Source organism: Staurois parvus, unplaced genomic scaffold (genome assembly GCF_062004578.1).
Source record: "Staurois parvus isolate SC_StPar_1 unplaced genomic scaffold, SC_StPar_1.0 ptg000388l, whole genome shotgun sequence".
Taxonomy (NCBI): Eukaryota; Metazoa; Chordata; class Amphibia; order Anura; family Ranidae; genus Staurois; species Staurois parvus.
Window position 1 is genome coordinate 2461950 of NW_028318184.1, and position 14845 is coordinate 2476794.

At 42.3% G+C, this 14845-nt stretch overlaps 1 protein-coding gene across 1 annotated transcript in view; it reads left to right on the plus strand.

The window, feature by feature from the left end:
• The window catches only part of RCAN2 (regulator of calcineurin 2), a 258378-nt gene that overhangs the window by 217255 nt on the left and 26278 nt on the right, over positions 1–14845 (plus strand). The gene's annotated exons all lie outside the window — the stretch shown is intronic.

Consider the following 14845-nt stretch of genomic DNA (forward strand, 5'->3'; position numbering starts at 1 on the left):
ACTGACAGCTCATTTCCCAAGAGGTAAGTACAGTGGTCCCCAGGGGGTAGGGAAGGTGCATAGTGTTAGTTCATCTTTTAATTTTTCTGAAAAAGTGAACTAACCCTTTTATGAATCAATTGAATCAATTAATCTATTTTTAATAAATATACATACCCTTTTTTCAGGAGTCTTCAGTATGGTCATGTGACATCCTTTTTCTCCTTCGCTTAATTCTCCTGGGAGCTCTGGGCAGTTTGACGACCTTCCCCCAGGGGGTAGGTCCTTGACACTCGGGGCTCCCAAGAAGGTGAGTTGAATATGCTGGGGGTCTTTTAACTTGGATTAAAGACTAGTCAGCCTGCAGAGGACAACACTGGAGACAGGTGAGAATTGCAGCAACAGTTGCCTGTAAACGCCTGTGTGTGCATGGACTTGTACAGTAGGTGACATAGCGAGGAGATTAGAGGCAGAAAAAACACCAGACACCCCTAAAAGCATCATATTTGTAACACTTAGCGTGTAGGAGGCCTTAGGGTCAATGCCTGCTTAACTTCAACAGTATGAAGACGACCACCCTGCTGTGCACACAAATCTCTACTCAGAAATTAAAATATATTGTCGTTTTCCAATCTTTTTTTTTTTTTTTAACCACTTCAATACCGGGCACTTTTACCCCCATCCTGCCCAGGCCAATTTTCAGGTTTCAGCGCTCTCACACTTTGAATGACAATTGCGCAGTCATGCAACATTGTACCCAAACTAAAATTTTGTCATTTTGTTCACACAACTAGAGCTTTCTTTTGGTGGTATTTAATCACCGCTGGGGTTTTTATTGTTTGCTAAATTAAAAAAAGACCGAAAAGTTTGAAAAAAGAAACATGTTTCTATTATAAAAGTTTGCAAATAAATAATTGTTCTTCATAAATTTAGGCCAAGATGTATTCTGCTACATGTCTTAGGTGAAAATAACCCAAATCAGTATTTATTATTTAGTTTGTAGGAAATATAGAGTAAACTATGGTATATATCTGAAAATTGACCAATCCTGAAGTACTGACAGCCAAATTAATTTCTTGAGGCCCAATAATGTCAGAACAGTACAGATATCCCCCAAATGACCCCTTTTTGCAAAGTAGACAGTCCGAGGTACTTCATAAGAGGCATGGCGAGTTTTGTGAAGTTGTAATTTTTTTGTCATAATTTTTTGCAAAATGAAGAAATTAAAAAAATTATTAACACAATTTGTTTTTACATACTGTCACCAGTGCAGTACAGTGTCATCATATCACTGGCATGGAGGTGACCAGGGACACTGACTGGTGACAGTACAAAAAAAAAAATTTGATAATTTGTTTCATTTTTTTTATTTTTTTATTTTTTGTTACATTTTTTTTTCTCTTTTTTTAAGATTTTTTTTTCATATTACACTATGACCAAAGTAGTATAATGTTACCATAGTAACATTGTACTACTTTGGGGAAGTGATCAGTATTTTGTTTTTTACACAATTTGATTGCTCATAGCAAAGAATTTATTTGCTATAAGCAAGCATTTAACTGAATGAAATTGATCAATTCAGGCTTTTTTTGTTGTGAGTAGCTGTGATTGGCCATGGCTAATGGGCTGTGACAGGCCCAGTCTGCGCATGGGATTGCTATGACCATTCACAGCTAGACACACTTGTATACAATGGATGGCATGAACGGAAGCCATCCATTGTATACAACTGTCATGTGACCTGCTGTGATTGGTGACAGCAGGTCACATGGTACTGGCAACGGGGTCGGTACTCAGATCTGTCATCGGCCGTGTCCAAAGTACATGGCCGGTGACAGATCACGCCACAGCACGACCCTGCGGGAACGTGCAAAGCGCAATCCGGAAAGGACGTCATATGATGCCCTCCCGGAGGGACGTGAGGTTCACCTCATAGACATTGGAAAAAACTGAACCAAGGACAGGTGAATGTACAATATACAGTTGTGTTCAAAATAATAGTGTGTTGAATAAAGCTCAAAATCCTTCTAATAGCTTTTATTTCCATACACACAAATGCATTGGGAACACTACACATTCTATTACAAATCAAAACATGAAGAAAAATATATCAAATTTGTGTTGTTCCTCTAAAAAAATTGAAGAAAAGTGAATGTTAGACTGTTCAAAAAAATAGCAGTGTTTGTATTCTTCTTTACAAACTCAAACATTCACTATATAAACTGAAAAATGTTTGAAGATTTTGCTTTCCTTTGAATCACTTAATGAATATTTAGTTGTAGTCGCACTGTTTCTGAGAACTGCTATACATCTGTGTTGCATGGAGTCAACCAACTTCTGGCTCCTGTGAACAGGTATTCCAGCCCAGGATGATTGGACGACATTCCACAGTTCTTCTCTATTTCATGGTTTTTCCTCAGAAACTGCATTTTTGATGTCACCCCACAAGTTTTCTATTGGATTAAGATCCGGGGATTGGGCTGGCCACTCCATAACGTCAATCTTGTTGGTCTGGAACCAAGATGTTGCACGTTTACTGGTGTGTTTGGGGTCGTTGTCTTGTTGGAACACCCATTTCAAGGGCATTTCCTCTTCAGCATAAGGCAGCATGACCTCTTCAAGTATTCTGATGTATTCAAACTGATCCATGATCCCTGGTATGTGATAAATAGGCCCAACACCATAGTATGAGAAAAATCCCCAGATCATGATGCTTGCGCAACCATGCTTCACTGTCTTCACAGTGTACTGTGGCTTGAATTCAGTGTTTGGGGGTCGTCTGACAAACTGTCTCCGGCCACTAGACCCAAAAAGAACAATCTTACTTTCATCAGTCCACAAAATGTTGCTCCATTTCTCTTTAGGCCAGTCAATGTGCTCTTTGGCAAATTGTAACCTCTTCAGCACACGTCTTTTTTTCCAACAGTGGGACTTTGCGGGGGCTTCTTGCAGATAGCTTGGCTTCACATAGGCGTCTTCTAATTGTAACAGTACTCACAGGGAACGTCACACCTTCTTTGATCTTCCAGGAGCTGATTGTTGGCTGAGTCCTTGCCATTTTGGCTATTCTTCTATCCATTCGAATGGCAGTTTTTCGCTTTCTTCCACGTCTTTCAGGTTTTGGTTGCCATTTTAAAGCATTTGCGATCATTTTAGCTGAGCAGCCTATCATTTTCTGCACTTCTTTATATGTTTTCCCCTCTCCAATCAACTTTTTTTTTTTTTTTTTGTATTTCAATGGTTTTTATTAATTTTAAACAGTATAAAACAGAGGCAACAAAACACGCCCACGCAGGGGCTATCAATTGCACCGATAGAAAATGCATAATAGAGCAGACAACGCTCTAATTCCAATAAGGCAAAACGTATGCCCACGCAGGGGCTATCAATGGCACATAGGTTACAATAACATCAGTGAAACTCAGATTATTGCAACTAAAGACAGCTGTCCACTGTCACTTCAAAACAAACAGAAAAGGAGAGAAAAAGAGCAGAGAAGAAAGAGAGAAAAAAAAAACAAAAACACACACCAAAGAGCAAGGGTCCATGAGCGCCAATACAAAACTCCATCACCTCCCTACACTGGCCAGGGGGAGCGTGGGAAAGGCATATTGCAGCCACGGCTCCCATATTTTCAAAAATTTAGGTTGAGAGTCGTTGCATATACTCGACATCTGTTCATTGAGCATCATAGTAGTCATACGATCCCGCACCCCCTGAAAAAGTACAAACGGACTCTTCCAGGCCTGAGCAATTGTCCTAGTGGCCGATAAAAACAAATAGGAAGCCAACCGCTGCTGACGAGCCAAGAGGCCCGCTATGGGGCAATGAAGCAAAGCATACCGAGCATCCCGGCGTATGGAAAGATGAAACAAAGTGAAAAGGAGGCCAAACACATGAGACCAAAAACGAACCAACCTCGGGCATGACCACCAGATATGCAGTACATCGCCACGATGGCCACAACCCTGAAAACATCGATCACTACAGGCAGGGTTAGCCTGGGCCAAACGAGCCGGCACCCAATACCAACGAAACAATACCTTATAGGCTGCTTCCAGCGTGGTCGTATTAAACGAACATTTAGCTATGAGTGACCAGGCTTTATTCCAGTCCTCCGGATCCACAGCCACTCCCAGGTCGCGTTCCCACTGAACTACATATGAAAGAGAAGTGTGCGACGAGCATCTGTTCAAAGCTGCGTAAAGAAGGGAGATAAGGCCCGGGGCGCCTGGACGCTGCTGGCAAAGCCGATCAAAGGCAGATTGCTGATATGGGAAAGCAGAAGTGGCCCTCAGCGAGAGTAGCCAGTGCCGCAATTGAAGGTACCGAAAAAATTCCGCTGGGGGAACATCCCGAGACTCCCGGAGAACATTCCAGGTGGGAAAGGACCGAAAAATCAAAAAGTGTCGCACCTGTGAGAAACCATGAGCCACCCACCAAGAAAATGCCCTCGGGTGATCTAGACCCGGCGGGAAAAGAGGGTTATTAAGGATTGGAAGCAAGGGCAAAAAGGGTGACATCAGGCCACTGGAGTAACGTACCGAGTCCCAGACTCGTAGGCCATGGAGCAACATCGGACTCAGCGCCATAGGGCGCAGGGCAGGGGGAAGCCATAGAAGTGTCGACAGTGCGATAGGGGCACAATTAGGTAGTTCCAGCAGGACCCAGAGAGGAACATCGGAGGAAGCGTGCAACATAGACAGCGGGGCAATTTGGCTCGCCTGATAATACTTAGTTACATTGGGTACCCCAAGACCACCTTGGAGTCTATGAGCAAAGAGCGTATTTCTAGAGACTCTGGGATGCTTATTGGCCCAGATAAAACGCATAAAATTCGCCTGAAGCAACCAAAGAAAATGAGGGGGAACCCGCACTGGGAGGGTGCGAAAATAATATAACAATTTCGGCAAGATGGTCATTTTCACTGAATGAACCCGTCCTATCCAAGACAGGTGCGGAAATTGCCAGGAATGCATAAGAGAAGATAAGGAGCTAAGCAAAGGATAATAATTTGCAGCAAAAAGGGAGTCATAGGTGGGGGTCAAGCGAATGCCCAAGTATTCAAGAGAAGAGGAAGCCCACCGGTAAGGGAAGTGGGATTGTAGGCGCGAAACCAAATCTGAAGCCAAAGTAATATTGAGAGCAACGGTTTTATCCAAATTAATACGTAGACCCGAGATCAAGGAGAAGCGCTCAAGAACCCGTTGCAAATTAGGAAGCGTCGTCAGAGGATTAGTAAGGGTCAAGAGGGCATCGTCTGCAAAGAGGCTCAGCTTAAACTCCTGTCCCGCGTATGGAACCCCCGATACATTGCAGTTGGTCCGGAGCGCTAAAGCCAGTGGCTCAAGCGCCAGGACAAAGAGCGCCGGGGACAGCGGGCAGCCCTGCCTCGTCCCTCGCCCAACAGGAAAGGGATCCGAGAAATACCCAGCGTATTTAACGGTCCAATCACCTTTTTAATCAAGGTACGCTGTTCTTCTGAACAATGTCTGAGAAATGCACTGTAACCAGCATGTACAACATTTGCTGCCTTCCTTCCTTAAATAAGGGCAATAATTGCCACCTGTTTTTCAAAGAATGAATGACCTCACTAATAGAACTCCACACTGCTATTATTTTGAACATGTCCCTTTCAATTAGTGATTCAATTACACAGAATCAGCAGCATGCATGTCATGACTGTTGGGTCTGTTGGATTTCTATTACTCTACTACACCTGCTAGTAAATTATTTGCCATGTAGAAATATCATTTCTACCAAAAACAGTGATTGATCAGGTAAGTGATGTCTGACTGCTATTATTTTCAACACAACTGTATATGTAAAGCGCTGAGTAAATTGACAACACTATATAAGTACCTGAAATAAAATAATAATGTTGCTTTCTAGTTTACAGACAGCCAATAACATTGCTTGAGCTTTCAGATCAATCCACAGGAACTTACAAGGACACCGGACTTCAATCAGGATCAAGGGTTTTTTTTGTTGTAAGTGCAGAAAAGGTTTGCCTTTATAGAAGCCAATATATTTCAAAGTAGAGAGCCGTCAGCAGAGGAGGTTGGGGCTGGATGAAGTGCATTGGGCTAGCTAGTCTTCTCTGAATAAATGATGTACTGACGCCCTCTAATGGCAATTTACATTATTACTATTACACAGTCTGCACCAAGACCAGTCTGTTCAGTGTTACCTTGGCATTGTTTCCTTGTAGAGCTTGGCCTACAATGCTGTGATAGGGTGTCACACGGATGTTTACAGCAAAGTGCTTTTAATGAGTGGATCAATTTTATTTTAATAATCTGTAACCTAATAAACAACATATTAGATCCCCAGCCATTAATGTTGATGGATTTTCTTAAAGAATATGAATCATGTCCGTGATACTTTATTTGCACTAACATACAATTTTCAGGACAAGCTTTCGGGGTATGTCCCCTTCTTCAAGGTCCAAGCAGTACTACTTTACAAAGTTTTAGCAGAATGTTAAAAGAAACAATCTCTGAAAGGGAGAAAAAAAAAATATATAAAATAATAATAAATAATAATAAAAAAAAATATATATATAACGGACAGTACTCAATTGTTTCTGTTGCAAGTGCACTCATACGGCTACAATCACCTCAAGCTTAAAGAATATGCACACCTAACATTTCATATTCCTAATATTTTCTTGCTCTACCATGTAATTGTATGAAAAAGTATCCTGTTCTCTTTGTATTGTTTCCTTTGTGTTATAATCCCTGGTGGTCCTGTTAAAAACTGACCACACTAAGCATGAGAGCACAGAGTGGTCAGTTCTCTAGCTATGCTGGGAACTCAGCCTGCTCTCCTCCGTTGATCAGACTTGTCCTGACACACCACTCCTGCACAGCCATTCACTGGGAAGATCAGTGCACTGCTGTTTCCCCACCTTCACCTCTCTATGAAGCCGAGAACAAAGGAAATTTGATCGCTTATAAAAAAAAAACATTTTAAATACCTTTTTTATATCTATACACACATATTTTATGTTTCATTTCCATTTTTAACAATCACTTTAAGGCCTCATTCACAATGACTTTTTTTTTAACTCCCCTAGAAGCTTTCTCCTGGCATCAGCGTTTTGGCCAAAAACAGCCTGACGCTTGGAAAAGTGTGTTCTGCGTTTATGCATGTCAAGCGTTTGGGTGTTAATTTCAATGGCCAGAATAAATAATTTATTCTGTCCATTGAAATAAATGAACGCTTAAGCGCTAAATGCGCCTAGCGTTTACACGTGTTTAAGAGCGTCAAGCATTTTTTTTTGCCAAACGCCACTTTTCAAAGACTCACTGGCCTTGGGGGGTTATTTTTTAGTGCCTCCAAATGCCCGTTACTAAAAGCTTCTAAAAGCCACAGTGTGCATGGATACATACTGTAGAATAACATGGAGGGGCCTTTGAGAAAAAAAAAAAAAGCTTGATGCTCCTCAAACAGCCAGGAAAAGTGCCTTGTGTGCATGAAGCCTAAAGCCTAGCTCTGGGAAATCTGAAATTCCTCCCTTTCAGTAGGTTAGCTGCTTGTTTCTGTCTAGGGGATGGGAAAAGCAGGTTTACTTACCTGATCCACTGCTCCCCAGCAGACAGTGCTCCCCTATGCTCTGGAAGTGGACTGTTCCCTGGCGTCCTCCCATCCAATGCAGGAATGCAGGAGAGAAGAGGCTGCAGGGAACGGTCCATGAGTGCAGAGGAGCCTGCGGGAATAGAGGATCATGTAAGTAAAAGAAGTTTTCTTGGTCCCCCTAGACATAAATGGTTATAAATTCTGTATATAGCCCTACAGAACAAACCGTGCACAGCCCACATGAACTTTTCTGATGCTTCACTGCAAAGAGGAAAAAGGAAACTTTATTCAGAGAAAAGACATAGAGTATACCATAGATGCAGCTACATACTTATAAACACTGCCATCTACTGGTTGAAGTATATACTTCTAGTGAATACTGATGTAGTTGTTGCATAAAATCCATGAACACTGGATTCCAACAAAAATGAGCAGATAACTCTTGCAGTGTGGGCACAGCTCCACAGCAAGGAATGACTTTTAGTTTTCATGGAGTTCAGACTTAAAAATCTGCAAGCAACATTTCACACCTTTATGTTGACCGCTGCTCAAGGTAGAGAGACCCCCAATCTCCAAGCACAACTCCTCCTGTAGGTGCTGGCCCAGCTCAAGTGCTGCATAGATGAGAACAAAGGACATCTGATTGGCTGCACTCCAAACAATCCACTTTATTGAACCAAGAAAAAACCAATACAGACAATGGAAATACAGTGGGAGACTGGCAGGTAAACTTGTTTCACGCTAAAGACAGCGCGTATTCATTGCCCATTGGACCCATGTACAAAGTGTTGGTTGTATGCACCAGCAACAGCTGTTCCTCCTAATCAACATTGGGGATGCAGCAGGGGGAACACAGCCCCAGGTCCTAATTTGACAAGTGTGGGTGCAGGTGTAGTTCCTCCAAACACTGACAGTGTGTATTTGGGACCATTCACCCACACCTGCCCACCTGTCAAAATAGGACCTGCGGCTGTGTTGATACAGCCACTGCATCCTCATAAAGTAACAGGATGCTCCAGCCGCACAAGCAGAACACTCATTCACACTGTATGGGCCAGAGAACCCATGTGAATTCTTCTAAATTATTTTTTACTATTTTTTTAATGATTTTTCATAATTTTTAAAAAATATTTTTTTACAATTTTATTATTTTTACAATTTTTTTTTCACAACACTGTTAGGGGTGATTTGGTGAGATATTAGAGGTTTAAACAGACCCCTAAAATCTCACCTTGGGGACAGGGAGAGGAATTGAGGACACGGATTACATAGTTGAACTGGATGGACTTTTGTCTTTTTTCAGCCAGACTATTAAAAAAAAAAAAACAAAAACAAAAAAAGTTATAATCCTATACCCACAGTTGATCCAGAGGAAGGCAAACAACACCAGCAACGCATGATCAAATTTTCTCCTGTAGGGGAAAAAATTCCTTCCTGATCCCCTGAGAGGCAATCGGATATTCCCCGGAATTTAGGTAATATAAATGTTAGTATCCAGTTATATTCTGCGTATCTAGGAAAGAATCCAGGCCTTTTTTAAAGCAATCCACTGAGCTGGCCAGAACCAACTCTTGAGGGAGTCCACATTTTCACAGCTCTCACTCTCACAGATTCTTCATTTCCTTTCTCTGCAGCTTCTGAAGATAACTGAACAGGAGACAGAGGCCTCTGTTCATTCGTACACTGAAACCTAGTAAACACAGTTTACTAGGCTTCAGTTATGAATGAACAGAGTGAGTGATCAGTAGCAATCACTGACTTTGTCCATTTGCAAAAGGAAAGGATTGTAAATGACATTTAGTGGCCCCCTTCTTCCGCTCTCCATCCTGACTGTGACAACACAGTGAAGCCGGCAGTGCTGCAGGAGGGGAGAATCAGATTTGAGCAGAAAAGGGAGGGGATCAGTGCGGAGGGGGACAATTACAGAATGACACCCAGGGGTTTATTTACTAAAGCTGGAGAGTCCAAAATCAGAATCCCTTCTGCATAGAAACCAATCAGCTTCTAACCTCAGCTTGTTCAATGAAGCTTTGGCAATGAAACCTGGAAGCTGATTGGTTTCTATGCAGAAGGGAGTCTGATTTTGGACTCTCCAGCTTTAGTAAATAAACCCCCCTGTGTCTCTCCCTGCAGCAGCTTAATGCTGATGGGAGGGAGATAACTGGCTTTCAGCTGCTGCAGAGAGGCAGACAGGGCATCCTTCTGTAATTGCCCACCTGCCCTGATGTTTGGGCCCCCTAGAGGGTAACCACTGGTACCCCCCTATCAGCGGACCTGCACAGGAATAAGGCCCAATAGACTATTGCCAATGCTGACAGCATTCTTATACTTTAGGGTGAAATATATTTCTCTATTGTCTCCACTGACACAGGGGGAGACTGTTGGGAGGGCCCCAATCGAAATTCTGCTATGTGGCCCCATGAGTTGTTACGCCCCTGATCATAACACAAGATGAATAGAACATACAGAAAATAAGGGATTCTGTTGATGCAATTGAAAAGGTTGCACAATTCCCCGGGATGAACCTACAGAGAGCGACCAGGGGTCTGGTGTTCCATCCATCTCTCCCCACCTCAGCTGTGAACCTTGATTGGATCATTGCTGGCACAGCACTCGGAGCAGATGGAGGAGACATCTGTGTTTGTCCTGCATGTTCAATGCTGCCAATCTGACTTCAGCTCCACATCCTCCGGAGAAGAAGCTGCACATGGCCTGGCTGACGGCTCTCGGGGTATCACGTCTGAAACTGGCATGTTGACAAACAAGACCACAATAATATTTTATCAATGAAAAAAAAAAAGACGAAATAGGAGCTTGTAGTTGAATGGCTGACAGTCATGAGTACTCAGGGTCCACAAATTCCACATCCACGAGAATTACGGCAAGATCAAAAATGACATATATGATGCAGTCTGTCAATGGCGAGAATACCCCTGTAATAGAGTTTTATTACCTGTGCATTTTGATGGTAGATCCTTTGTTATTCCGGGTGACAACGCTTTTCGGGTGAAGTTGAACAGCAGTGTGGCCACCTTGTGAACAGAGCAGTCTTAGCCGGACTTGTCATTTTAAATGAAGTTTATATATATAGCAAACTGTTGGCGCTATATAAATCCTGCATAATAATTATATGTAGCAAACGTAATAAAACACCAACTTCAGCTAACACCGAGGCTCCATGCACACGGGGCATTTTAATAACACCGGTAACGGTAGCTGTGTAAAGTCACATTAAAAACGTGAGTTTTTCAGTGTTTTGCATTAGCATTTAGCATCATTTTGCCGTTATTTTTTTTTTTAGAAAAAATTTCATTTTTTTTTTTAGAAAAAATTACATTTTTTTTTTTAGAAAAATTACATTTTTTTTTTAGAAAAAATTACATTTTTTTTTTTGGTCAAAGAAAGTCCAAAAATTGCTTACTGGGAGCCCCTATCTCGGGAATACAGACCGAGGCTATGAGGCTAAATCACACCATCTGTGTCTCAACCCTATGGGCCATTGGCCTTCATTGGAAGTCGCCTACAGTGCTATTGGTGAAGAGTCGATGTAGTGATGCTCATGGAACGTTTTCAATATACGCTACTGGACAGGATGCACTTATTCAACAGAAAATGGGATGTTTGAAAAACTCATCGACATTTATTGTCTGACTGATGGATATTCATGATTTAACCACTTCCCGTCCGGCCCATGTCTATAAACGGCCACACGGGAGCAGAAACGGCCTCCCCGCCCCCTGCTTGTGCGCGCTCCCTGGGAGCGCGCAGCACCGCGATCGGGTGCCCGCTGTGTCCTCTGGACACAGTGGAACACCGATCACTGTACAGGACCCTCTGTGTGAGATCCCGGTCATGTGATCACTGATTGGCCAAAAAAAGTGAATAAAGCTCAAAATCCTTCTAATAGCTTTTATTTCCATACACACAAATGCATTGGGAACACGACACATTCTATTCCAAATCAAAACATGAAGAAAAATATATCAAATTTGTGTTATTCCTCTAAAAAAATTGAAGAAAAGTGAATATTAGACTGTTCAAAGAAATAGCAGTGTTTGTATTCTTCTTTACAAACTCAAACATTCACTATATAAACTGAAAAATGTTTGAAGATTTTGCTTTCCTTTGAATCACTTAATGAATATTTAGTTGTATAAGCACTGTTTCTGAGAACTGCTGTACATCTGTGTTGCATGGAGTCAACCAACTTCTGGCACCTGTGAACAGGTATTCCAGCCCAGGATGATTGGACTACATTCCACAGTTCTTCTCTATTTCTTGGTTGTGCCTCAGAAACTGCATTTTTGATGTCACTCCACAAGTTTTCTATTGGATTAAGATCCGGGGATTGGGCCGGCCACTCCATAACGTCAATCTTGTTGGTCTGGAACCAAGATGTTGCCCGTTTACTGGTGTGTTTGGGGTCGTTGTCTTGTTGGAACACCCATTTCAAGGGCATTTCCTCTTCAGCATAAGGCAGCATGACCTTTTCAAGTATTCTGATGTATTCAAACTGATCCATGATCCCTGGTATGTGATAAATAGGCCCAACACCGTAGTATGAGAAACATCCCCATATCATGATGCTTGCACCACCATGCTTCACTGTCTTCACAGTGTACTGTGGCTTGAATTCAGTGTTTGGGGGTCGTCTGACAAACTGTCTCCGGCCACTAGACCCAAAAAGAACAATCTTACTTTCATCAGTCCACAAAATGTTGCACCATTTCTCTTTAGGTCAGTCAATGTGCTTTTTAGCAAATTGTAACCTCTTCAGCACACGTCTTTTTTTCAACAGTGGGACTTTGCGGGGGCTTCTTGCAGGTAGCTTGGCTTCACATAGGCGTCTTCTAATTGTAACAATACTCACAGGTAACTTTAGACCTTCTTTGATCTTCCTGGAGCTGATTGTTGGCTGAGTCCTTGCCATTTTCGCTATTCTTCTATCCATTGGAATGGTAGTTTTTCGCTTTCTTCCACATCTTTCAGGTTTTGGTTGCCGTTTTAAAGCATTTGTGATCATTTTAGCTGAGCAGCCTATCATTTTCTGCACTTCTTTATGTTTTCCCCTCTCCAATCAACTTTTTAATCAAGGTACGCTGTTCTTCTGAACAATGTCTGGAACGACCCATTTTCCTCAGAATTTCAGAGAGAAATGCACTGTAACCAGCATGTACAACATTTGCTGCCTTCCTTCCTTAAATAAGGGCAATAATTGCCACCTGTTTTTCAAAGAATGAATGACCTCACTAATAGAACTCCACACTGCTATTATTGTGAACACGCCCCTTTCAATTAGTGATTCAATTACACAGAATCAGCAGCATGCATGTCATGACTGTCGGGTCTGTTGGATTTCTATTACTCTACTACACCTGATAGTAAATTATTTGCCATGTAGAAATATCATTTCTACCAAAAACAGTGATTGATCAGGTTAGTGATGTTATTATTAGCTTAGTTATTAGCTATTATTTTGAACACAACTGTACATTCACATACACAGGGAAGCCTTTTTCTTGAGCTTTTCAGGTGCTTTTTTAATGCAAAAATGCTTCCAAGACTCCTCAGTGTGAAAGTAGCCTAAATGTCACTTTTGCTGGACAGTTGAAGGCATGTAAAATAAAGGAATTTATATATTGAGAGAAAATGCAGCTCTTGGGTTCACAATTAAAGGAACCTGTTGTTTTGCACCATGCATGAAGATTTTATTGCAAAAAGACGTATGGAAGAGGTGCTGGGACTTACCCTTCAAGAAAACAGAGAAAACTCAAATTCATTGAGACTGCCATTAACTATACATTTATAGGTACAGATGATCCAGGGAATATCCGATTGCCTCTCGGGGGATCAGGAAAGAATTTTTTTCCCCTGCAGGAGCACATTGGATCTTGCTTTGCTGGGTTTTTTCCCTCTGGATCAACTGTGGGTATAGGATTATAACTTTTTTTTTTAATGGTTGAACTGGATGGACTTTTGTCTTTTTTCAGCCAGACTAACTATGTAACTATGTACTGGCCCTGATAAGGATGAAGCAAGGCTTCCCTTCAGTGGGTACTGAATATGTGAGTCAAAGAATGAAAACACATCAGGAGCACCACACCAAGTGATGAAGGAGTCCCAAGTTCCTGAAGCCCGGGATCACACTGATGCGGTGCGGCACATCGCATGCGATTCCTGTCCAAATCATATGCGATTTCTGTACGGTGCACTTTGAGCCATGTGCCTTGTATGGCTCAAATCGCACCGCGTCTGCACCAAAATAGCGCGGACCCTTTTTTTGTCCGCACCAGAATCGGATTGCATGGGTATTCAAACTCATGTGATCACATTCTGCAGAACGCACCGATTTCGGGGTGTTAACTTAAAATACACACCCGCAGTGGTATTGTGTATTGCTTTAGTCACAAAATAGTAAAAAAAAGAAAAAATAATGTAATAAAAAAAACAGAAACATTTTAAAAATAAATAGGAATTATTAACAGGGTGCGATTATGATGCAGTGCAGAAATCGCACAGAAACCAGTGAGAATTCCGCACCGCATCAGTGTGAACCCAGCCTCAATGATATTAGGATCACATAAAGCAGGCATGTCCAAAGTCCGGCCTGCGGGCCATTTACGGCCCGGGGGTCGGTTTAATACGGCCCTCCAACAGCCCTCCCTGCTCTGTGTAATGTGGCCCTCCCTTCTATGGCAGACAGTCTTCTGCTTGAGAGCAGAGGGCAGTGCACATGCCTGACTGCAGCGCGTTCTCCCTGGTCTGTGTAAATGCGGCTGTCGCACGGCCCTCCCTTCTGTGGCAGACAGTCTTCTGCTTGAGAGCAGTGCGCATGCATGACTGCGCCGCGCTGGGAGCGACAGAGGGTGGTGACGTCAGGGCCGGGCTTCCAGCGTGAAGTGTGTTTCTCTTCCCCTCCCGGCTGCCGAGCAGAGACTTCAGCTCCAGCTACCTTTTTCACCCTTCACATTAGTGCAGGTAAGTTTTTTTAAAATTTATTTTCAATACATTGTGAAAACTCAGCTGTCAGTTGATCTTAATGTTATGAAATGAAAAGTATGTCGTTTGCAATTAACTTGGCATAAAATAATTTATTTGCATTTAATTGTAATGGTTCAAAGAATGTTCGAAAAAATGTTCGGCCCTCCACCATGTTCACTTCATCCAATCTGGCCCTCGTTGAAAAAGGTTTGGACACCCCTGACATAAAGCATTCACTGCATTCTGGGGGCCAATACACTCCCCATTCATCAGGGCTTGGGTTTAAGTGATTGTAAGCTGGCCA